At 36.0% G+C, this 27,678-nt stretch overlaps 1 protein-coding gene across 1 annotated transcript in view; it reads right to left on the reverse strand.

Moving 5' to 3' along the window:
* Positions 1 to 27,678, reverse strand: part of MDGA2 (MAM domain containing glycosylphosphatidylinositol anchor 2) — an 849,182-nt gene that overhangs the window by 745,319 nt on the left and 76,185 nt on the right. The window lies entirely within an intron of this gene.

Genomic DNA, 27,678 nt, shown 5'->3' on the forward strand with positions numbered 1-27,678 from the left:
CCATCATTCTCAGCAAACTAACACAAGAACAGAAAACCAAACTCCGCATGTTCTCATTCATAAGTGGGAGGTGATCAATGAGAACACAAGGACACAGGGAGGGGAACATCACACGGCGGGGCCTCTCGAGGGGTGGGGGGCTAGGGGAGAGATAGCATTAGGAGAAATACCTAATATAGATGACAGGTTGATGGGTGCTGCAAACCACCATGGCACGTGTATACCTATGTAACAAACCTGCAGGTTCTGCACACATATCCCAGAACTTGAAGTATAATAATAATAATTAAAAAAAAAATACAGCATACATTCACACACACACACACACACACACACACCCCTGAACAGTACATTCTTACGCACATACATACATACTTTGCTCATTTGTTAAATAAAAGTATATGCAGTCTGAACACAGGATCTGGTTTTTGGTCTCCACCATTTATTCTCATTACTCCTTTCACATAGCATTGTCTTCCATGTCTGTTTTACTGTGGAAAGAAGTTCCAAATAGAATTTGAGGCTATCCAATCCCATCCCTTGCTGTTCCAAATTCTTGCACTGCTTGTGGCATTTATGATTTATTACATTGCTGATTTTTCTTCTCTACAAAATACAAGGTATGTGTGTATACAGTGACTATGAACAGCAATTTTGACTTCTTTGTGCTCTCTTAATACTTTATAAAAGTCGCTTGTATATTTTTAATGTCCCCACACACACTTTCTATAAATCATGGGCCATATTTTATATATTAGAATAACTGCTAGCTGTACATCTTGCTTAAATCAGAAACATGTGGGATCATGTTATTAATTACAGCAATCGCTTGAATATGATTAAGGCTATGAAACTTTGATTGCATAATTGTAAACAAATTCTGACCTGATCCAAACATAAGAATCGATCATCAAAAATGTTTAAGGGATGAATTGGTGGTATCCCCTAGGTCAATACTCAGGTTTTTGCAGAGTTGGCTTACAAAGGACCAAATCTTTCAGGTAGAAATTCCACCAAATCCGACAATAGGCAACATGTCTTCTCTAGGTCCTCTGGGAGGATCTCTCCACCTCCCTTGGTACTGCTCAAGAGAGGCAGCCCAGTTTCTGGGAAGGCAGCTAGCTGGACTTACAAATACAGACCTCAGAAACAGAAATGTATTTTTTTCACAGTGGAAAATTAACTGGCCCATATATAAATGGAACCAGAAATTCTGGCCTCAGCAGCACAATCCAATAGGGTAAACCAATCAGACCTGCAGACTCATTTGAACTGCCTATGTGAAACAAATTTAGCCAACATTGATTAGAGTTTAATATAAATGCTGTTTTTTGGTTATTTGAATATTTTCTTTCTAGTTCAGTGCAAAGCAATGATTAAAAGCAGATATTATGCTAAGAACCAAACAATCTAATTCGTTTACCACGTTCTTCTGTTTTTTTACGAGCAGATCCCTATGAAACAATACCAATGACCAACTACTCTGCAACTGATTATTTCTCTAATTTAATGCATAATTCTGTAATCAAATATATCCATTAAGGAACTTGCTTCTCTGACTCATTTTACACCTCTGGAAACATTAATAGACATAAGTTCCATCAAAATATCAATGAAAAGATGAGACTTGATTAAGATAACAACACTGAAGAAATCAGCATTATTCTTTTGGGGAGTGTTTTCGAAGCAGTTGAGCATGAACTGTTGGTTAGAGAATCCAGCATAATATACATAGACTATTTCTAGCTCTGAAAAAGTAGCTTGCTATCAGCCACATTATAATCTTTTGGATAACACTGGCAGCAATGTTATTACATTTCTCATTTCCCGGGCCCTGAGGACTTGCCATATCACTAGACAGCACGTTTTTTTCACAACCCAACATCTTACACACGTCTTTAACCATTAGAGTCTAACAGAAAACAAATCTTTCTCATGCTCAGTTTCCTTATCTGTGAAATGGGGGAAAAGTAATAATTACCTAATGTGCTCGGGTGTTCTGTGGTTTAACTAATTAGAGGTTGTAAAGCCTGATAAAGCACTAAGTCGTATTAAATGTCTATATAGCATGCATTTACTGGCCAACTTGTGCTCCAGCTGCTCAAACACAGCTGCTCTTAATAAGTAGGAGAAAATCAGCTAAAAGCGTATGAAGAGCTGACTGGAAGAAATGACATGGAAGGAGTGTTTTACAACTCATGAATTTGCTAACCTTATTTTTAAAATTAAGAAGTGATTTCATTGTAGAATGCTGCTGTTTTCAGAAATTCCAGAAAGGTGAAAGAGTAGAGAGTAAAACTTTGAAGTTAATAGAAAAAAATAAAAATACTTTCAATTCTATGGACTGCATCAAAAGTGCTTTGAATCAAAATGAACATTTTTTGTCTTTATTCGCTATTCTCTTTTCTCTTTGTTATGCTGATAATAAACTTCACTTCATGTATATAAGTACAGGCAAATCATTAGGTTATGCATGGCAAGTTCTTATGGAGAAGAAAATGGGTTCTGTGGATTGTGGCTTTTTTTACATGCTAGAGTCAGACCAAGGAAGACAGCAGATGAAATCCAAATCGGTATTAGGCGATTCAAACACTATTAGCCTTACTCAAGATCAGCAACTGTGGCCCTATCCATATCATGAGCCTAGGTAAAGGTACTTCACTACTCCTTTAAGGTCTTACTTCCTGGGCTTCTTGCTAAGGTCCCCATGCCAGAATCCTACACATCAGCCAGCTTTGCAAGTGCATCTTTCCTCTCCTGGGTTCCTGGGCTTGGCCCAGCAACAGAACTTTCATCTGCTTTGTCCCTGACCTCTAAGCCTAGCTCAGCCACCCTTATATTCCAGCTCTCTATTTCTTAGTCCAGTTTGATGAACTAAATACAATTTTCAAATATTATTTTGCTTTCATATTCTTAATTACGAATTGTACCCTAATTCTAGTTAATCCAGTCGTAACGGGTCAATTGTAATATCTGATTTCCGGCTTTAAAATGAAGAATGTTCTTTGCCTTCATGTCTGGTACCACTACTATTATTACTACTAATAAAAATAATAGATAAAATTTTATTCAGTGCTTATTATGAATGAGAAAAACTTCTTAATACTTTACATATACTAGTTATTTAACCTGAACACCAACTCTCTAAGGTAGTTGTTACTGTTATCGCTGTTTACAGATGACAAAACTGAGGCACTGAAGAGTAAATAATCTGCCCACAAAGTTATGGAGCTGGTCACTAGAGCTGGAATTTGAAGCCAGCAAGTCTGGCCCCAGAGTCTGTGCTCCTCTCTGCTCTATTCCAGCCGCTATGTGGCCCTGGGTTACCCACACCCTCTATCTTCTATCATTATCTGGCATAAGTGCATGAGTATATGTGGGTCTGTGTGTATAAAGTGTATATAGGTAGGTGTCTTCCATTTTTGGAACATCCATGGCTTATTTTAGTGTGAGTGACTTCCGAGTTTACTATTCCAGATTACTTTTCTGAATAAGTAGATAATTTCTAATCACTGTGTCCATTTTACAAAACGCAATCAATATATTAACTTTGCAGATGAACCACTGTAGTACACGAAATGATGGAGAGGACGTTTTATTAGATAATTGAAAAACAGAAAAAAAATCAAATCCCACTACTACAGTGAAGAGTAATTTCCTTTTAAATACTGATGATATGATTTTCATCATTTTAATGAATAGCTTTCATATAAAATAGCAAGTAAAAAAATCTGGTCCCATTATCTAAATATTTGAAGAAATGAGTCACACATTAATTCCATCAAAAGCATAAGCATCCTTTCTGGCAAATAACGAAAATCATCTGTTCTATGTTTAAAACTGTGTAAACTCAGAGAGAAATTCCACCATGTCCCTTGGAACCACTGATTGACTGGCTGAACATGGCGACGATTAATACAAGTTTTAAAGTATTTCCAGGCAAAAATTACTTTTGTCATGTCAACCTCATAGGTATTCATTAGAAAATAAAACTTAGGATGTTTTGCCATCTACTATCCATTAAGGACAAGGAGTAATGTTTAGGAAAAATGTGTGTCAGCCACCCTTTCCCTTGGTTCTTTAAATTTTATCAGAGATCAAGATGAGCTATTGTAAGGATTTGAATTTCAATTACATAAGTTTTGTCCCTCACAGAATCAACTTTACTAAAAGACAATTTAATATTGTGCCCCTAATTTTGAAGGTCACATAAAATATACATAAAATTTAATATTGATATTATGTAAAAATATAATTTAGGACATTTTCTATCAATTTATATCGAGCACATAAAAACCCACATGATGCATTTTGGAATTCAGTCTAAAGAAATCGGGGCTTCACCTGAAGAAGTATTATATCTATTCCTGGGGAGCGGAGCAAGATGGCCGAATAGGAACAGCTCCAGTCTCCAACTCCCAGCGCGAGCGACACAGAAGACCGGTGATTTCTGCATTTTCAACTGAGGTACTGGGTTCATCTCACTAGGGAGTGCCAGACAATGGGTGCTGGTCAGCTGCTGCAGCCCGACTAGCAAGAGCTGAAGCAGGGCAAGGCATCACCTCACCTGGGAAGCCCAAGGGGGAAGGGAATCCCTTTTCCTAGCCAGGGGAACTGAGACACACAACACCTGGAAAATCGTGTAACTCCCACCCCAATACTGTGCTTTAAGCAAACGGGCACACCAGGAGATTATATCCCACACCTGGCCGGGAGGGTCCCACGCCCACAGAGCCTCCCTCATTGCTAGCACAGCAGTCTGCGATCTAACCGCAAGGCAGCAGCGAGGTTGGGGGAGGGGCGCCTGCCATAGCTGAGGCTTAAGTAGGTAAACAAAGCTGCTGGGAAGCTGGAACTTGGTGGAGCTCACAGCAGCTCAAGGAAACCTGCCTGTCTCTGTAGACTCCACCTCTGGGGACAGGGCACAGCTAAACAACAACAAAAGCAGCAGAAACCTCTGCAGACGCAAACGACTCTGTCTGACAGCTTTGAAGAGAGCAGTGGATCTCCCAACACGGAGGTTGAGATCTGAGAAGGGACAGACTGCCTGCTCAAGTGGGTCCCTGACCCCTGAGTAGCCTAACTGGGAGACATCCCCCACTAGGGGCAGTCTGACACCCCACACCTCACAGGGTGGAGTACACCCCTGAGAGGAAGCCTCCAAAGCAAGAATCAGACAGGTACACTCACTGTTCAGCAATATTCTATCTTCTGCAGCCTCTGCTGCTGACACCCAGGCAAACAGGGTCTGGAGTGGACCTCAAGCAATCTCCAACAGACCTACAGCTGAGGGTCCTGACTGTTAGAAGGAAAACTATCAAACAGGAAGGACACCTACACCAAAACCCCATCAGTACGTCACCGTCATCAAAGACCAGAGGCAGATAAAACCACAAAGATGGGGAAAAAGCAGGGCAGAAAAGCTGGAAATTCAAAAAATAAGAGTGCATCTCCCCCGGCAAAGGAGCACAGCTCATCGCCAGCAACGGATCAAAGCTGGACGGAGAATGACTTTGACAAGATGAGAGAAGAAGGCTTCAGTCCATCAAACTTCTCAGAGTTAAAGGAGGAATTATGTACCCAGCGCAAAGAAACTAAAAATCTTGAAAAAAAGTGGAAGAATTGATAGCTAGAGTAATTAATGCAGAGAAGATCATAAACGAAATGAAAGAGATGAAAACCATGACACGAGAAATATGTGACAAATGCACAAGCTTCAGTAACCGACTCAATCAACTGGAAGAAAGAGTAACAGTGATTGAGGATCAAATGAATGAAATGAAGCAAGAAGAGAAACCAAAAGAAAAAAGAAGAAAAAGAAATGAACAAAAGCAAAGACTTGGAATCAACCCAAATGTCCATCAGTGACAGACTGGATTAAGAAAATGTGGCACATATACACCATGGAATACTATGCAGCCATAAAAAAGGATGAGTTTGTGTCCTTTGTAGGGACATGGATGCAGCTGGAAACCATCATTCTCAGCAAACTATCACAAGAACAGAAAACCAAACACCACATGTTCTCACTCATAGGTGGGAACTGAACAATGAGATCACTTGGACTCGGGAAGGGGAACATCACACACCGGGGCCTATCATGGGGAGGGAGAAGGGGGGAGGGATTGCATTGGGAGTTATACCTGATGTAAATGACGAGTTGATGGGTGCTGACGAGTTGATGGGTGCAGCACAGCAACATGGCACAAGTATACATATGTAACAAACCTGCACGTTATGCACATGTACCCTAGAACTTAAAGTATAATAATAATAATAAATAAATAAATAAAAAAGAAGTATATCTATTCCTTTATCAGTGTTATAAATTACATAATTACATAATGTTTGCTTTTTCCTTAACCCCAACTCCAGTTTCCTAGAAGCTGAGGTACAAATCTGAATGTCAATCACAGAGACTATATGTATGCTTATAACTTGGCTTCTATATATTTGAAACAGATTTTCTAACTTCATTTCTATTTTCCCATTTCATTACAGATACTACTTTTAAGCCAGTATCAAAGATTTTATGAAATGGTTAAGCTGTAAACAAAAACTAAAAAACATAAAAATCAGCTTACTCTAAAGAGAATTGAATATATATTTCTATAGTATAGACCAGTATTGTTAAAACTGCTTCCATAATGGAGTTTTAATATTAATTATTGGTGTGATTTTAAGAACAACTAAGAATAGAGAGATTCTTTCCATATGAATTTGGCTCTTCATGTCCCTGCTTTTGTCATATCTCAAAATCAAGTTATGCATGATGGTGCAAATGTCAAATCAATCATTATAAAAACAAAGAGCCATATTTCTCCAGTGTTCAATCTCCAAAGTCAATCTGGCAATATTGGAAGAGTACAAATTAAAAGGAGCCCATGAGGTGCATACACGAGAAGAGAGCCTTGCAAAAATATACTAGTTTATTATTGTGGGTGAAGACAAATGTTAGTATTGATAATAATAAAAAAAAGTATAAATGGCTTACTATGGGCCAAATATTCATTTAACTGATAACTTCTTTAGCTCATCTAAAAAAATCTAAGGTATATTTTCTATCTCTTGTCTGTGCATCAGTGTATTTCCTCTTCAGCTTTGTAGTTTTAAAAAGAGTATGTATGGCAGACAGATTCTGTATACCACAGGCTCTATCTATTGCAATTGGAGGTTGGGAAGCATTATTAAATCCAATAGGAAGAGGGAGATAAGATTTAATAAGGTCAGGAAGAAATCCGAGCACACTAACTTAACTTGAGAACCATGTTTCCAAGTTTTCAGTTGATTTCAAAGGCATGGTAGTTTTTCCTTTCCTTGTAAATGAAATTCCATAAATGCACTCCCCAAGCCCCACTGCAAGGTCGGTGTCTTGTAACCCTGTGGTTGGTATATCTGGAGTGCAGACTGTAAAAATATTAACATAAACTCATGACATGGCTGTATCTTTTCTAATGAAAATGTAAGCAAAACAAACAAAAACAAAACAAAAAAACCTAAAACATCTGTCATAGTAACCTAGTTACTGCTCTATTTTCATTCTAAGTTATTTGAAATTTATCACAGGGTGACATATGCCAATGTAGTGGCTATATCTAGCTGAAGAGCTTCAGGTATTAACAAGGTAGTTTATTGTAAAGACATCACATTGGGGTGTGTGTGCATGTGTCTTGCATGTTTAATAAGGCCAAACAGTTGATTTTTTGGGACACAAAACTGAGAATCAAAGCTATACCAAAGTTCATTCTTCTTTACCCAGTAGCCTATTACAACCTTGGACTAGTCAAATAATTACACATTTTGTACATTTCACCATTTGTAAAAGGTGGCAACCAACTTTACAGATAATTGGATAAGTGTCCCCAATCTTAGACAATAGTTTATATAGTAGGCTTTCTCTTTTTTTTTTTTTTTTTTTTTTTTTTTTTTTTTGTTCTGTTTCTCTACTTTGTCACAGTATGGAGTAGTGTACAGCAAATACACTGGGAAGCATGTAGACCAGTGTTGAAATTCTGGTTCAGAAACTTACCAGTACTGTGACCTTGAACATAAAACATTTTTGAACCAAACTTTTATCATCTATTAAAAATACAGAAAACAATATGTACTTTAGAGATTTTAGTGAAAATTATTACAAGAATAAATGTAGAAATTTTATGTCCATGACTGGCACATTTACGATACTCAAAAAATCTGTTTTTCTTTTTTTCAATCTCTTCCCTTTGTCTCAAAATGTGTTTTTCTGATTGCACTCATTGTACCTGGTTTGTTCTCACAGAAGTATTTAAATTCACTCAATCTAAGAAATGTTTTGTGTTTTTATAATAGATAATATGTGAACTCAGAAGCCATCCCTGTCTTCAGGAAGCTTATAATCTATTTAAAAAGGGAAAACCGACCAGAATACAATAATAATCAAGAATCAAATACAAATATTTTTGGTTCTCAAATTTAGAACAAATGTCTTGATCCTCTTTGAAAGTATACTTTCCTGTTTAGTCAAAGTATTCTTTTGTTTTGTTTTGTTTTGAGGCAGATTCTCAGTGTGTCACCCAGGCTGCGATTTCAGCTCACTGCAGCCTCGACCTCCCAGGCCCAAGAAATCCTCCTGCCTCAGCCTCCTAAGTAGCTGAGACCATGGGCATGTGCCACTATACCCAGCTAATTTTGTTTATTTTTTATAGAGATGGGGTCTCACTATATTGCCCAGGCTTGTCTCAAATGCCTATGTTCAAGCAACCCTCTTGCCTCTGCCTCCTAAAGTGCTAGGATTACAGGTATGAGCCACCATGCCCAGTCTAGAGTATTCTTAAAGAAAGATGGTAAAGTTAATCATGTTATTGTGCATATTTCTGAAAAGGAGAAAGATAAATGAGACAGGAGACAAAAATAAAGTAAGCTTGACAATGGGGAAAGGATTCCCTATTTAAAAATGGTGCTGGGAAAGCTGGCTAGCCATATGCAGAAAATTGAAGCTGAATCCCTTCCTTACACCTTATACACCTTATACAAAAATTAACTCAGGATGAAGACTTAAATGTAAAACCCCAAACCATAAAAACCCTAGAAGAAAACCTAGGCAATACCATTCAGGACATAGGCATGGGCAAAGACTTCATGATGAAAACGCCAAAAGCAATTGCAACAAAAGCCAAAATTGACAACTAGGATCTAATTAAATTAAAAAGCTTCTGCACAGCAAAATAAACTACCATAGGATGAACAGGCAACCTACAGAATGGGAGAAAATTTGTGCAATCTACCCATGTCACAAAGGGCTAATATCCAGAATCTACAAGGAACTTAAACAAATTTACCAGAAAATACAACCCTATCAAAAAGTGGGCAAAGGATATGAACAGATACTTGTCAAAAGCAGACATTTATGCAGCCAACAAACATATGGAGAAAAGCTCAACATCACTGATCATTAGACAAATGCAAATCAAAACCCCACGCCAGTCAGAATAGCGATTATTAAAAATTCAAGATACAATAGATACTGGCAAGGCTGTTTAGAAATCGGAATGCTTTAACTCTGTTGGTGGGAATGTAAATTAGTTCAACCATTGCAGAAGGCAGTGTGGTGATTCCTGAAAGATCTAGAACCAGAAATACCATTTGATGGAGCAATCCCATTACTGAGTATATACCCTAAGGAATATAAATCATTCCACGGTAAAGACACATGCACACTTATGTTTACTGCAGCACTATTTACCAAAGCAAAGACATGGAACCCACCCAAATGTCTATCAATGATAGACTGGATAAAGAAAAAGCAGTATATATACACCATGGAATAGTAGGTAACCATAAAAAGGAATGAGATCATGTCCTTTTCAGGGGCATGGATGAAGCTGGAAGTCATCATCCTTGGCAAACTAACACAGGAAGAAAACCAAACATCACATGTTCTCACTCGTAAGTGCGAGTTGAACAATGAGAACACATGGACACAGAGAGGGGAACAACACACATCAAAGCCAGTCGGGGGTGGGGTTGAGGGGAAGGAGAGCATTAGGACAAATAGCTAATGCATGTGGGGCTTAAAACCTAGATGACAGTTTGATAGGTGCAGCACACCACTGCACACATATACCTATGTAACAAACTTACACATTCTGCACTTGTATCTTGGAACTTAAAGTAAAATTAAAAATTAAAAAAAAGAAATACGCTGCTTGATCAAAATGATGTCCCAATACACAATGTCCCAAAAGTATGGTGAATTTCCATCTTACTCTATGGAAATTATCAAAATCTAAATTCAGTTCCCCAGCCAAGCAATGATGATAGTGAGACATCACCAAAATAGGATAAAATTAAGCTTTGCTAATTTTACTAATTTTCTTTCTTCTTGAATAATTATTAATTCATTCACTACCATAATACCTACAAAAAGTACTGACTTATTAAGTTCTTTTGGAATCTTTAAACGTTGTTTTTGTCAACATCAGAAGTATTTTTCTAAGTTTGCATGATCTTCTTAATTATCATTGTTAGAGGCTACATGATATGCTATGCTGTTGATACATCACAATTTATCAAAGCATTCCATATGTTATCCAGTTGGCTTGTTTACATTTTGTACTGCAATGAATTTATTCTTTCTTGAGTTGAAAGATTTTCTTAAGGCGCACTTCTGGGAGTACAATGTTAGGTCAAAGTATATGAATATTTTACCCTTAGCATTCCAGGAAAAGTAAGCATCACTATTTGCTATTTGGGTCCAATTTTTTAATACAAATATTTTAAATATATTTTTAAGTTTCATGAATAATTTACAGAACAGAAAGACAATGAATATATATTGTAATTTGTAAGAATTGTTAAACATATTAACCTCTTTTCCAAATGAATTCTTGGATAAAAATATTGCAAAAGATAACCTTTTATCAAAATAGAATGGATCAAGTTTTTGTAGTAAAGTATGACATGATAATGTCCTTCCAGTTGAATGACTAATGAAGTGAGAATGCCATATTTATTTTTGTCCTTAAGAAGATATTATTCATCCACTTATTCTTGATTTTGAGAAAATTCATCTAGGATATGGTAATCTGAAGACTCATGGTTTGAGATTTTGCTTAGAAATTTCAGCAACATTATCAAAATCTATAGTGCTGCTGTTTCTTTTCACTCACTTGATAATTGCAGATTTTCTTCCCTTTTTAATTGTATTTTGTAGTATTTTTATGATAGTTGAACATTAATGATGAATAAAGAAGTAATCCCTGGGAATGATGAAACAGCAATGTGTTTCAAGACACAGGAAAAATGATACCGCTAAAATCCCGCAATATATCTTAAATTTATAATAAGGGCCAATGGACCGATATGATAATTTAAAAAGACAGAGTAAGTTTTATTCTCAGTTTTAAAATGAAATATGTGTTCTCTTTGTGCTTTGGAAGACATCTAAAAATAATAAAAATCATGATACATCAATCTTTACAGAAAGTGAGGATTGCTCTCAAAAGACACTAAAATCTAAAATTGAATCAAATAGACTCTTATGCTATACAGAAGGAAGGTAGTCCTTGCTACATATCCATTTTCCAGGTGAAAACATTTTTTAAAAAAGAGATAGCAATCACTAAAACTATTGGATACCTATTATTAGTATTATTACAGTTTATTATGCTATGTGAATATATATATTTACATCTAATTTGCATAGTAGGTTCAAAGAGGGAGGAATTATTATTCTTATATTACAGATGTGAAAGCAGATCCAAAGAGACTGTTTTTCTCTGTCAAATTCACACCCCAATTAAATGGTGGAGCAAACATTTGAACCCAGATCTATTGAATACTCTCCAAAGCTCAAGTTTTTACATGTAAATTAATATCTTAGTTTGTTCCAACTACTATAATAAAATATCTTAGACTGGGTAATTCATACACAACAGAAATTTATTGCTCACATTTCTGAGGCAAGGAAGTACAAGATCAAGACCCAACAGATTCAGTGTCTTGTGCGGGCCCACTCCTCATAGACTTTTGCCTTCTACGTGTCCTCATGTGGTGAAGGAGCAAAGAAGCTCCCTCACACCTCTTTTATAAGGGTGTTAATCCCGTTCATGAGGGCATTGCCCTTATGATCTAATCTCCTCCTAATGGCTCCATCTCTTAATCCTCTTGCATTTGGTAGTAGGTTTCAACATATCAACTCTGAGGGTACACAAATATCTAGACCACAGCAGTGAGTCTTTACGAAATGTCACCATATAAACAAGATTCCATTCAAGCCACTATTTTAAGTTCTATCAACAGAAGATCTGAGATTGTGGAAACAGAAATTTAAAGGGGAAATATTCCACCTGCCAGTAATCTCTGAAAAGAGGAGACTATATGGAGTCTCTATATATTTGAAAGCACAAAGAAAAAAAGTCAGTATGTCTCTTGGAAGTCATTTTTTTTTCTTCAAAACAATGTGTATTTACAATTTCCTGAGGCTTTACAGCAGAACAAGGTACTGGCTTTCTTACCCTATGGTTTGCAATTATGGGAAATAATGCTTCCAGTACATAACATGCTGCCTGTTTCCTCTTAGCCAACTTGGTGGCAATGGCCCTCTCCACAGGTTACACTTCAAAGGAGCATATATCAACAGTAGTTGGCTGGCTTAACCAGACTTCTCTAACTTGAGTCATTTTAGAAAAGAAAAATGATTGCTAATAAGTTTGAATAGCTCCACCACACTGGGTGAAGCAAAATTTTAATCATGTGAAATCAGGAAAGCACTTACAAGTTATCAAAACGCCTTAAATTTCTTCAATAATTTGCTTTAAAAGCTTTTATCCCTTCATTCAGCTTTCAAGCTCATGAAAGCCTTAAGCATGTGTTTTCATGAACATATAGGAAAGAGAATTCCCTCTCCAACCTCTCCTATGTTACTTTCTGCATTTGAGCTCACTTACTGACTGGAGAAAAGCAGTATTTTTAGAAAGTAGTTCTCAACAGGATTTGAGAATAACAGTGAGATACAAAAGCATCATTTCCACATTACCTCTGCCTGCTAACTTCACTCAATCCTCATTTTCAATAATCCAAGCTCTGGTTAAGGATGACTATTTTGATTATTTGAGGATATAAGAATTGGGAATTGTGAATAATCAAGTTTTTATGGAAATACGTTCAAATATAGTCTTTTAAAAAGAATCAAATAATCCAGGGGATACACTTTAGAATAAACTTGGCTAAGTAACATGGAAAGAACATAGAAAGCTCTACTGTATGAAATACATACAATGCATATTCCTACTCTAAATCCTTATATTTTGTCGTCCCATTGATTTTGGACTCAAGTCACATGACTTGTGTTGATCACCAGGATCTGAGAAGAAGTGACCATTTGCCTATTCAGAGTAAAGCCTTCTTTAGCAGGCATAAAACTCTTTTTCTCTTTTGCTTCTTTGTGGGACGAACATGCCCCAGTGGCCAACGGTCCCAAAATGAAAACACAGGTGAAACAAGCTGAATTTATGCAGGAAAGTAAATGTTTACCATTACAAGTCTCTGAAATGTTGTTGTTAGTGCTTTCTAGTATATAAACCTGGCCAATACACACTGGGTTTCAAAAATTATTTTACATACCTGTTTCCCTCATTGTGCCCAGTGCTGCATTCATGATTGGAGGTAAAGCAATAGCAATTAAGCATGCAAGTCCTGAAATAAAATGGACCTTCAGTAAATTAATTTCTGCAAGCTTATTCAATTGTAAAACTGACATAATATTATCTATCTCATGTTGTTATTGTTAGTGCTAAGTAAGATAACAGGCTTAAAATTCTTAGTACAGTGTTTGATATACAGTAAATATTCACTAAACGTTAGCTGTGGTATTGTTGTTTTTCCATTACTTATGTCTTAATTCCTGACACAGCATTATGGCACACACTGTTGTTAAAGGCCTAAGTAGGATAAGAGACATAAAAGTGGGAGGAAGAAAGGAATGCTCTTCCAATGGCCAGTCCTCCATAATAGTGTCATGAAAATGAACCTCTATACTTCATTCAAGATTTTTCATAAAACATGCAAAGATGGAATCATAATCAATTCATGTTTTTAAAATGGGATGACAATGACTTTTACATGTGACTGAATCTGATGTTTACACTGAAATTATTTTCAGTCCTTTTGATGGAAATGTTTCTAATTTATATGCTAAACCTTGCTTGTTCAGTGTATGGACTTTCTGGAAACCTATTCATCTTTGATGACTCCATGTCTTAGCTTATTAATTTTTAGTAATTATAAAATTTTGTATTTTCAATATGGAGTATCAGTACTGATTCCAGAGCAAACATTATGGCTTCTATTTCTCAATCGAATCATACACAATCTTTTTGATTGTTTAGCTTAAATAACAGAGTAGGATGTATCAATGCTAAGCTTGTGCTACATAACCATTATTCTACCCAGATAAATTAATCAAAGGAAGCAGCAGTTTTCCTTGGGGTTTGTTTTATTCTCAATAAAACTGTACTTTATTCATCAGTACTCTTTGATGACATAGCATTATTCAAAACATCTTCTCTTAATCCAGAATTAGTAACAACTTCAACCTCTTTGTCAGGTTCAACTCAGTCTCTCACTGCATAAACTTCTAATTATGGCAAGTGAGCAGATGTACATCTTATCGTGAATACCACAGCACTCTCTTTGATGGGTAAATAACACCATCTTGTAAAAACTTAAGATTGTTTCTTCTGGAGACAATCCAAATTATGATTTTTATTCATAACTCGTTAATTCAATCAAATTTTACTGAGAACACACAATGTATGGTTTTTGACACTGGAGAGAGAGAAGTAAGCAAGACAGACAAGGTCTCTACTCTCATAGAGCTTGGGGTGAAACAGGCAAAGTACAAGTAAATAAAAGAGTAAGTGTAGTGTAATGCAGAGACTTAAGATAGAATTATGTGAGCGAGAATGGCTAGATTAGATTGTATGGTCAGGAAGGACGTGTCTATCAGGAGATGAGATTAAAGCTGAGCTCTGAATGACACGAAGCAGCTAGCCAGTGAGAAAAGAGAGCTTGGCAACTCCTGATTTAAATAGCAATATGAGCCTTTGAATCACCTTGACAATTATCATTAAAAGCATTTAACTGATTTCTCATTTATTTTCAGAGACTTTCAGCTGCAGACTTTGGTATGCTGAATAATCATGATTTTCTAGAAATATAAATATATTTCAAATACGTATGTTGAGTCCTTTCAACCTGAAAAATTGATAAATATCTTAAGGCCCAGCAATAAAACCAACTATCTGCCTTTAACTTTCAGGAGGATGGAGAAAATGATAAATTTTACATTATGTCTATTTATTAATAACTACTACCTGTTCTTTATTTAAATCTCTGTATTTGGATCTTGGATTAAAATCATCTAAAACTGCATATGTCTTCAGGCTGGAATATGGTCCCCAGATGATACGTGATTATTTTTAAAGACAATTTCTTTATTAGCTGTCTTTAGAATTTGAAATGATTACCTTATGTGTAAACGGCATTTTCTCTGAAGAGTTTAGTCGTCCCTTTAGTGTTTTATTTTTAATTACTTTAAATCCACATAATCCTCAACACATTTTAGTGATGTAAAGGAAAGACGGTCTTATCCCTACTGTCCTAATGAGTAAACTGAGGCACTAGGCAATTAAGTTACTTATTTCTGATTACTGTATCACCTGCATTTTCACAGTCACAAAGTGTCTGGTAAAAAGTAAGCGCCTTCCCCAGTTATCCCTCTGATGCCAATATATTTGAGAAACATATAGATGTTCATTTAAATAATAAAATCATCCATATTTTATAAAACCCTTTAATTTTTAATCCAGTGATTCCATGAAATTTGTTCATATTTCACTCACCCATTGAAGAAGCATTTGCTACATACCTTCTATTACCTGCACATTGTGCTAGGTACTGAGGATACAAGTGTGAATCAAATGTGTTCTCTTCTGGCAATCAAGTCACTGATTTTTTTTTTTAATGTAATATGTTATACAATGTAAAACATGATCACACTTGTGAATATCTGTTTGCTACAGATTAACCTTTAATCTGAGAACATGATGGCTGTTCAATCAATACTTGGTGACTGATAATATTTTGTTATGTAGATATAATTTAAGTAGCAGAACCATAAATAAGACAGAGCTTTGCTTACAGGTTTTATGTAGAGAAAAGCACTGTTCTGTTATTGTAGTACAGATAACCAAATTTCATATTTCTTAAACATCTTAAAAACTCTCACACCAATCCTTTCCATTCCTTCTGCTATGGCATTGATTCAGAAATTTAGAGCCTCCTGCCTGGATTACCACAAAATCTCCTAAATCTCCCCTATTGCATAAATCAAAATCATCTTCCATTTTTAAAGGTTTATCTTCTTATGCCATCTTTGTGACTACCCAATCTTCAGTGATTTCTTTTTTCCTACTAATAAAATTCAAACTTCTTATAATCCCATAGAAGTTCCTCCATGAATTAATCATTGCCTTCATCCCATTAATACCCCACAACTCAGCCAAGCTGTTACCATTTCCATAACAATCATTCTGTTTCATAGCTTCATCCCCTTCCCACTTGCTCCCTGTCCTTAGAATGCCTTCCTCTTCAACCTGAACGGCAAGCATTTATTCATATCAAGATGACATTCAATAAAGCTTTTACTGAATCCCACTTCCCCATTCAAGCAAAACTTTATTTCCTACTTAACGCTCCTTGTAACGGTTAATATCAACTTAACTTGTAATCCCCAGACTGTAACATACTTTTAGAAACATATATGCATATAGGAGTATCTATTCCTGGTTGAATACAATTTGCTGAGGTTTACAATCTTAACTTCTTATTCCAAATAGGAAATTTGGCACTAAATGAAAATACATTGAGTGACTATTTGAAAGACAGTATAGAAGTCCTGTAGGAAACAAAAACATGCACAAAATAGGATGGCTGCCTTTTCCCCAACTCTCCAGATGTCGGTTCACCCAATAGCCTCTCTGCAGTATTAGCAACACTCAGCTTCCAGAATAATGACGGGTTACCACAGAACTTGTACTTTATGTTTAAGATCCTGCTTCTACTGATAACAACAAAAAACTTGAGCAAATTACTGATATCTAAACCCAGTTTTATTATCTATAAAATTGAGATAATAACAATACACATCTCAGAAGGTGCTATAAGGATTAAATGAGAATACAAACACAGGGTGTATAAGAAAGTATGGCATACAGTAATGCGCAGGAAAGAGAGATATTGACAGTTAGTAGTCTCTCAGGTGCAACTGATTACCCAATGAAAGCCAACAGAAGCCGAAAGAAGAGTGATTCACTGGCTCCCTTAACTAGGAAGTGTAGGGCATCTAATAGGCTGCACTAATTTCTTAAGTCTCTTTCACTTTCGGACTCGATCTACCAATCTCTCTACCTACTCCCCTTTCATCCTTCCCTTATATATAAAATCTATTTTTCATAATATTCCTATGTACATTTTTTCCAATTGTCTTCCACTGTGTATCACCTTCCTCAGTCCAGGAGCTCCCAATTTACACATCATTCAATCTTAGCAAACCACTAAGCAAAACAAGAGGCAGGAAACATTTCCTTCTTTCATCTCACTCAGCATATACAGTCTCTGGGAAGGCCTCTGAAGAAATTTTTGGTCAGCTCTGAAGAAATTTTTGCAGTTGGGAGAAGAAGTAACTACAACTTGTTCAACCTAGGTCACATGTTTACTCCTGAGTTCTGTAGGGTGATGTCTGTTACCAGAACAGGAAAGGGGTATATTGGACAGACGTAAACAGTAGTTATTATTTTATTCTTCTTAATAATATCTCCATTTCCCATTTGGTCTTAGTTAAATTAAACTTGTTTCAATGATTCATTTTAATTGACTACTCCATAAAGAACTGGTGTACAGCATTAACTATTAGCATGAGACTGCACTTAATACTACCACCACCACAACCCTGACCAACACCACAATGTCTTCACACTCTACCTGACCACCTATGTTAGTCAATGAGATTTAGTTTGTCATTCTGGTTGTTCTGTAATGTCTTCACTCATAGTTACTGTTTCAGTGGTATCTAAAACTTTTTTTTTTAGATGCAGACCCAAAATACCAAGATCTGAGTATAGCTGAGTCTTTGCTAGTATGATCTTAGAAAGCTTAGAATAAAATAGGAAAGCAAGACAATGAATGCAAGTAAGCCAACATGATAGGCATCAAAGAACAGGTTATATCTGCAGACATCAGGGACTCAAGTCCACTAGGCACATCTGGGAAATGGTCTACCACTCTTCCCAGAGTTGTTGTTTCCAAAGAATAGAAAATCAGGGAATATTTATCCTCCAGCATTCATTTGGCAGTGGTTGAGTATAGGGTATGTCTATCCCCAAGCATTTCCTCACATCCACCTTCCATGAGCGTTGAAAGAAAGACCTCCAAGCCAAAGTCACAGAAGCTTGCAGGAGGACAGCAACATAAGGAAATTGAGTACCTAGCGGACATGGGCTGAACCACACAAAATCATCTATAAGTGGTCTCCACGTGCTTTGCTCTGTCCAAGCACTCTTTCATCATGAACATCAGTCCCTGTTTCCAGTCATGTTCAAACTTCCTTAGTAGTCATTGTCCATTGCATGGCCTTTCTTTCAGAGGACAGTACCTTAGTCTAAACTACAAAAAGCTATTAAATCTTGGGCTTTTTTAGTTTTGGCCATGCAGCTGAATTTATGCTACGTGCTCCTACAATAATGAAGGCATCAGGACCAGAAAATCAAACACTTCCTGTTCTCACTTACAAATGGAAGCTAAATGATGAGAACACACGGACACATAGAAGGTAACAAAATACACTGAGGCCTATTAGATGTTGGAGGGGAAGAGGAAAAATAACAAATGGGTACTAGGCTTAATACCTGGGTGAGGAAATAATCTGCACAAGAACCACCCATTACACAAGTTTACCTACAAAACAACCTGCAGGTGTACCCCGGAACTTAAATAAAACTTAAAATAAAAACCTGAGATATTTTTGGAATATATATTTATTAGTTTTTATTTTTTTTAAAAAAAACCCCTATTCATGTTAAAACTGAAGAAATAAATATTATGAGGGCTTCTAGCTATTCCTGTTGGCTTCACTGTGCCATTTATACGCCCTTGAACTGTCTATTTTATCTGATACTGTGTCTCCCAGAAATGCACTTCTTCTGTTAGGGAAGTCACTGGCTGCAAGAGAATACGAGTAAACAAATTATTTTATGGTCCTACTTAGATATCTCTTCTATAAAGAAGTCTTTCATAACAACCTGAGTCATGTTGCAGTAGCACTCCTAAGTTATGGAAATACTTGCATATTTCTATTCAAAGTATTCATTGCCCTGAATTTTATTTTATTTTTTTTTAATTTTTAATAACAACTCTACTCAGATACAATCTGCAAGCCATAAACTTCACAATTTTGTGTCTTTGGTTAGTATATTCACAGATTTCTGCATCCATTGCCACAATCTAATTCCAGAATGTTTTCATCATCCCAAAAGAAACTCCATACTCAATAACAATCTCTTTGCATTCCCTTGCCACCCATTAGACACTCCTTGCACCTCTTATCTATTGTCTTTTCCTATGAATTTGCCTATTCCAAACATTTCATATAAATGAGGTCATATAGGAAATGCCAGCCGGGCGCGGCGGCTCAAGCCTGTAATCCCAGCACTTTGGGAGGCCGAGACGGCGGATCTCGAGGTCAGGAGATCGAGATCATCCTGGCTAACCCGGTGAAATCTCATCTCTACTAAAAAATACAAAAAAAAAAAAAAAATTAGCCAGGCGTGGTGGCAGGTGCCTGTAGTCCCAGCTACTCAGGAGGCTGAGGCAGGAGAATGGCATGAACCCGGGAGGCGGAGCTTGCAGTGAGCTGAGATCCGGCCACTGCACTCCAGCCTGGGTGACAGAGCCAGATTCCGTCTCAAAAAAAAAAAAAAAAAAGAAAGAAAGAAATGCTGTTTATGTCTGGTTTCTTTTACTTAACATGTTTTCAAGGTTCATCCATATTGTGACATATATTATTACTTTATTTCTTTTTATTACTGAATAATATTCAGTTGTATAAATGGCCCGTAGTTTATTTATCTATTCATAGGTAGATGAACATTTTGTTGTTTCTACATTTGAAGTATTATGAATAATGCTGTCATGAACAGTCATATACAAATTTTTGTGTAAAACTATATTTTCAAATCTCTTGGAGGTATATATGTGTGTGTATATATAGATACACAATATATATACACACACACACATATATATATACACACACACACCCAAATTGGTGGCTCATAAGTACTTTTATGATTAACATTTTGAAAAATCACTAACTGTTTTCCAAAACGGCCGAAACATTTTATATTTCTACCAACAGTGTATGAGGGTATCAATTTCTAACATCCTTGTCAACATTGCTATTGTTCATCATTTTCATTACAGTCATCCTAGTGTGTGAATTGCATTTCCTTGATGAACAATAATGTTGGACATCTTTCCATATGCTTATTAACAATCTGTGTATCCTCTTTGAAGACATTCAAATTCTTTGGCCATTTTTTAATTGGCTAATGTATCTTTTTCTTGTTGAGTTTTAAAGTTCTTTATATTTTCTACATATGAGTCCCTCATCAGATACATGATTTTCAAATATTTCCTCCCATTTTTGAAGTTGTCCTTTCACTGGCTTGATGTTGTCCTCTGAAGCACAAATGGTTCCATTCTAATGAAGTCCAATTTATCTATATATATTAGGCTTCTATTGTTGCTGTAAAAAATTACCACAAACCTAATGGCTGAAACTAACACAGAATTATTATGTTACAGTTCTAGGCAAAATGGATCTCACTCTATTTTGGCAGGACTGCATGACTTCTGGAGGCTCTAGGAAAGTATCTGTTTCCTTGTCCATTCAACTCTAGAGGCTGCATGTATTAGCTTTTGGCTCTGCATCATTCCACCCTCTGCTTCCACCTTTACATTTCCTCCTCTGATTACAACTCTCCTGCCTTGTTTTTACTCTTGTAAGGACTCTTGAGATTATATTGGGCTCATCTAGATAATCAACAATTATCTCCCTACGTTGAGATCCTTAACTTAATTACATCCACAAAGTCCCTTTTACCATGTAAGATAATTACAGGCTTTGAAGATTCAAATGTGGACATCTTTGTGGGGCAGTTATTTTAACAAACACACTCTATTTTTTTCTTTTGTCACTTATGCTTTTAATGTCATTTCTAAGAAATCATTGCCTAACCCAAAATCATGAAGGTTTAGGCCTACATTTTCTTCTAAAAGTTGTATAGTTTTAGTTCTTACATTTAGGTCTATAATTCATTTGGCATTAACTTCTGTATATGGTGTAAAGGACAAGTCCAATGGCATTCTTTTGCATGTGCGTATCCATTTGTCCCAGTACCATTATTAGTTCAGAGGACTCCTTTTCTCATAGAATTGTCTTAGCACCCTTATGAAAAATCAACTTAACAAAAATATATGAGTTTATTGCCAGACTCTAATCCATTGTTCTATGCTATATATCATATCACATTGTCTTGATTACTGCAGCTTTGTAGTAAGTTTTTATATCACGTCATGTGAATTCTCCAAATTTGATAGTCTTTTTCAAGACTGTTTTAGCTATTCTGGGTCCTTCAAATTTTCATTTGAGTTTCTGAATTAGCTTGTTAATTTCTGCAAAAAAAGCAGAGGGGGTTTTGATGTAGATTGTATTGCAGCTGCAGATTAATTTGAGAATTATTGTCATTTTAATAAGAGTAAGTCTTCCAATCCATGAATATGAGATATTTTTCTATTTACTTAGGTATTCTTTAATTTCTATAATGTTTTGTAGTTTTCAGTGTACAAATCTTGCACTTTTGTGAGATTTACTCTTAAGTTTATTTTTTTTCATGGTATTATAAATGCAATTGCTTTCTCAATAATGTTTTTGGACTGTCCATTTGCCAGTGTATAAAAACATGAGTGACTTTTGTGTATTGATCTTGTACCCTACAAAGTTAACGAACTAGTTTATTAGTTCTAATTGTGTGTGCGTGTATGTGTGTCTGTGTGTATTCCTTATGGTTTTCTATAAAGAAAAACATGTTGTCTGTCTACAGAGATAGCTCTACTCCTTCCTTTCCATTCTATATACCATTTCCTTCTTTCTTTTCTTTGCTTAACTGCTCTAGCCAGACCCTACAGTATAATGTTAACTAGAAGTGGTGGGAGCAGACATCACTTTTTATTTTAATTGTAAAAAGCAAAAGATAAAAAATGCCAAAAGAAAGATGCAAATAGACATTTTAGGAGATGTAGTTATCACTTATTAGTAGAAATAAAAGACCATGGCCTAGATCCTTAAGGATGAGTTGGAGTTTGACAAAGTAAGATGCATTCTGGGCAGAGGGAAAGGTATAAAAAAATACATTTAGAAAGAAAAGATAGGGCATGACTATGAATATTAGGTGCAATTTTTACAGATTAGAAAAATTGGAGGTCTGTCTTCATTTTATTAAATTTAATTTTAAAATACCAAGAATATAATATAGATTGGTTAAATCAAGATATTTGATAGCACTACAGGATAACTACAGTCAACGATAATTTATCGTACATTTTAAAATAACTAAAAGACTACAATTGGATTGTCTGTAACAAAAACAAAGGATAAATGCTTGAAATGATGGCTGATGTGATTATTATACATTGTATGCCTGTATTGAAATATCTCATGTACCCCATAAATATATATACCTACTATGTAACCACAAAAATTTTTCTGAATAGAATAAAATAAATTTCATAAGCAGTGTTTAAGTACAATTATATTAGCATTGCATTAAACAATATTTTCCAGTATGTTCACTGACCAATCACAGTCAGGAGAAGGATAATTTTCCATTGCCTTCACAAAGTAATATTTTCGAAATCTGATGACTAATCAACAAATGATGATGAACTGTTAGAAAAAAAAAATGTCAATTTAACCCAATTACAGCCTAACTCTGGAACAGGACAGGACATTTCACCTTTAAATTGGCAATGAATAGAACTTTGATAAGTCAAAAGAAATGACTCTATTCTATGGAATCTTATAAAATTTTAGTACCAGCTTTACAAAGGAGAATTTCTCTCTCTGCTTATCCTTATGGCAAAAGAAAACCGCTAATGTCTGATGTGAAAGTTCCCAGGTTTAAATTCTGGGATTGTACATCTGCCATTCATGCTCTCACACTTATTTGTTAAAGTTTGGCAGAAATTCAAACAAGCTGAAAAGCTCAGTGCAATGCAAAGGCAGCAGTTTAGTTAAGACGACATGACATTTATAGCTGAATTCTACCAGAGGTACAAAGAAGAGCTGGTACCATTTCTTCTGAAACCATTCCAAACAATTTAGATGGAGTGACTTCTTCCTAACTCATTTTATGAAAACAGCAACATACTGATACCCAAACCTGGCAGAGATACAACAAAAAAAGAAAACTTCAAGCCAATATCCCTGATAAGCATCGATATGAAAATCTCCAATAAAATACTGGCAAACTGAATCCAGAAGCACATCAAAAAGCTTCTACCACGATCAAGTCAGCTTCATCTCCAGGATGCAAGGCTGGTTCAAAATATGCAAATAGATAAACATAATTCATCATATAAACAAAACTAAAAACAATATCTCAATAGACTCAGAAAAAGCCCTCGATAAAATTCAACATCCCTTCATGTTAAAAATTCTCAATAAACTAGGCATTGATGTAATATATGTCAAAATAATAAAAGCCATATATGACAAACCCTCAGCCAATATCATATTGAATGGGAAAAAGCTGGAAGCATTCCTTTTGAAAACCGGCACAAGACAATGATGCCCTCTATCACTCTTATTCCACATGGTATTGGAAATTCTGGCCAGGGAAATCAGGCAAGAGAAAGAAATAAAGTGTATTCAAATAGAAAGAGAGAAAGTTGAAATGCCTCTGTTTGTAGATAGCATGATCCTATATCTAGAAAACCCCATAATCCTAGTCCAAAAGCTTCTTAACCTGATAAGCAACTTCAACAAACTCTCAGGATAAAAAATCGATGTGCAAAAATCACAAGTGTTCCTATAAACAAACAACAGACAAGCAGAGAGCCAAATCATGAATGAACTCCCATTCATTATTGCTACCAAGAGAATAAAATACCTAGGAATACAGTAAAAAAGGGAAGTGAAGAACCTCTTCAAGGAGAACTACAAACCACTGCTCAAGGAAATCAAAGAGCACACAAACAAATGGAAAAGCATTCCATGCTCATGGATAGGAAGAATCAATATCATGAAAATGGCCATATTTCCCAAAGCAATTTATACATTCAATGCTATTCCCATTAAACTACCATTGCCATTCTTCACAGAATTAGAAGAAAAAAAAACTTTAGAATTCATACAGAACCAAAAAAGAGCCTGTATAGCCAAGACAATCCTAAGCAAAAAGAACAAAGCTGGAGGCATCCTGTTGCCTGACTGCAAGCTATATTTCAAGGCTACAGTAACCAAAAAAACATGGTATTGGTAAGAAAACAGACACATTAATGGAATGGAATAGAGATCTCAGAAATAAGACTATACATCTACAAGAATCTGATCTTCAAAAAACCTGACAAAAACAAGCAATGGGGAAAGGATTCCCTATTTAATAAATGGTGCTGGGAAAACTGGCTAGCCATATGTAGAAAATTGAAGCTGAACCCTTTCCTTACACCTTATATAAAAATTAACTCAAGATGGATTAAAAACTTAAATGTAAAACCAAAAACTATAAAAACCATAGAAAAATAATCTAGGCAATACCATTTGGGACATAGGCATGGACAAAGATTTCATGATGAAAATGTCAAAAGTAATTGCAACAAAAGCAAAAACTGGCAAATGATATCTAATTAAACTAAAGAACTTCCACACAGCAAAAGAAACTGTTACTGGAGTGAACAGATAATCTATAGAATGGGAGAAAATTCTTGCCATCTATCCATCTGACAAAGGGCTCGTATCCTGAATGTACAAGGAACTCAAACAAATTTACAAGAAAAAAAAAAAAAAGAAAGAAAACATTAAAAGTGGGCAAATGACATGAACAGACATTTCTCAAAAGAAGACATTTACACAGCCAACAAACATATAAATAAAAGCTCAACGTTACTATCATTAGAGAAATGCAAATCAGAATCTCAATGAGACACCATTTCACGCCAGTCTGAATGGCAATTAATAAAAAGTCAAGAAACAACAGATACTGGCAAGGCTATGGAGAAATAGGAATGCTTTTACACGGTTGATGGGAATATAAATTAGTTCAAACGTTGTAGAAGACAGTGTGGCAATTCCTCAAAGACCTAGAACCAGAAATACCATTTGACCCATCAATCCCATTACTGGGTATATGCCCAAAGGAATATATCATTCTATTACAAAGATACACGCATGCATTTGTTCACTGCCACACTATTCACATTAAGAAAGACATGGAATGAACCTAAATGTCCATCAATGATAGACCAGAAAAAGAAAATGTGGTACATAGATACCATGGAATACTATGCAGCCGTAAAAGGAACGAGGTCATGTCCTTTGCAGGGACATGGATGGAGCTGGAAGCCATTATTCTCAGTCAACTAACACAGGAACAGAAAATCAAACACCACATGTTCTCACTCGTAAGTGCGAACTGAACAATGAGAACACATGACACAGGGAGGGGAACAACACACACTAGGGCTTGTTGGGGGATGGGGGAGGGAGAGCATCAGGATAAATAGCTAATGGATGCAAGCCTTAATACCTAAGTGATGGGATGATCTGTGCAGCAAACCACCCTGGCACACATTTATCTATGTAACAAACCTGCACGTCCTGCACATGTATCCTGTAATTTAAAATAAAATAAAATAAAATACTTGTAAAAACAAGACTTTGCCTGCCTATTTGTGAGCTTAGTTGCTGCAAATTTTTCTTGCAGAGAGATTTTTGTCAGTGACTTTCACATTTTAAATATTTAAAATATAATTGAATGACCAGCAAAACTGTAGAGGTGCTACGACTTTTCAGGATAAAATTTACAAATTTTTCAAAATAAATCAATCAGTGCACTTTTCTCCCTCAGAAAAGAATTTAGATTCAGCATGGAGTGAAGCAATAGTCCTCGAACAAAATATAATTAATTCCTAAATTAAGGCTTGCTCCCTTCAAAGAATTTATGATTTTGTGTAGGACAAATATTAGAGTAGGTGGTCATACTGTTAAAGACCCAGTTAGAACATGGTGAGGAGATAGAGATGAGTATTTTCCTCTATCTTAACATATTTTCTCCTATACATTTATAATAGCTACTGCTGGTGATAACTAATCCTATTCTGATTTCCATCATGAAGTGTTAGCATAATGTCTTGAGAGCATGTGCATAAATTCAACAGTCCCGTGAAAGCAAAGCTTCATGTACAGATTTCTCTGAAGGACCCACAGAGTTGTTTTCATTGGAAAGGTATAATAAATTAATAGACACATAAAGTTTCAGTTTGAGCAAAAGAGGACTCTTTCATTTTATGAAACACTCTAGGTCTAGTGCTCCTCAAAACTTAGAGGAGGAAATACCGCCCCCTAGATGTTGCTGGTATTCTCAGAAGTCAGACATAATCATGCTACTTACTTAAAGACTCTTTAACCATGATTCTTAACCACATAGGTACTATAGATCCAGAGCCATTCCCACGAGGCCTAGTTCCCACTGTGAGGTTCCATGCACCATTTCATTTTTAAACCAATATGTATTGAGTGTCGACTGTGTAACCAGAACTGTGCTAGATGCTGATGATCAAATGGAGCCAAAAAGCATCTTTGTTCTCAAGTTGCTTGCAGAACAATGGGTAAGAAAGATTGTATGTTGTAGATCACAAATTATCTATCATCTCCGTAATTTCCTCCATCTCCCTCAAACCTTCTGGCCTTCATTAGTACTTATTCTCCTCACCGGAGAATACTTCCCCACTCCTCATAATTAAAACCTTCCCCACTTTCAAGGTATAGGTAAACATTTTTTTTCCCACAAATCCCAGGCTGATATACACCTGCTTATCTAGAACAAAGCCTGTAACAAGTTCCTCTCTTATCTCTGAAAGTGACTAACAAAAAGTTTGCATGCTATAAAGCCCTCATTTGGACATGGCAAGGGACTAATAATTGGGGAGAGATTTTCGAGCCATTTTTCTTGCGGACCTATAGCATTAAAGAGAAAAAAAAGAAAAACTAATATACTTTAAGAAATTAGTAATCCCAGCACTCTGGGAGGCCGAGGCAGGTGAATCACCTGAGGTCAGGAGTTTGAGAACAGCCTGGCCAACTTGGTGAAACCCCTTCACTACTAAAAATACAAAAATAGCTGGGGGTGGTGGTGGGCGCCTGTAATCCCAGCTACTCGGGAGGCTGAGGCAGGAGAATCGCTCGAACCTGGGAAGTGGAAGGTGCAGGGAGCCAAGATCACGCCATGGCACTCCAGCCTAGGCGACGAGTGGAACTCCTTTAAAAAAAAAAAAAAAAGCAACCCATAAAAACTCATCCTACTA

This window comes from Theropithecus gelada, chromosome 7b (genome assembly GCF_003255815.1).
Source record: "Theropithecus gelada isolate Dixy chromosome 7b, Tgel_1.0, whole genome shotgun sequence".
NCBI classification, from domain to species: domain Eukaryota; kingdom Metazoa; phylum Chordata; class Mammalia; order Primates; family Cercopithecidae; genus Theropithecus; species Theropithecus gelada.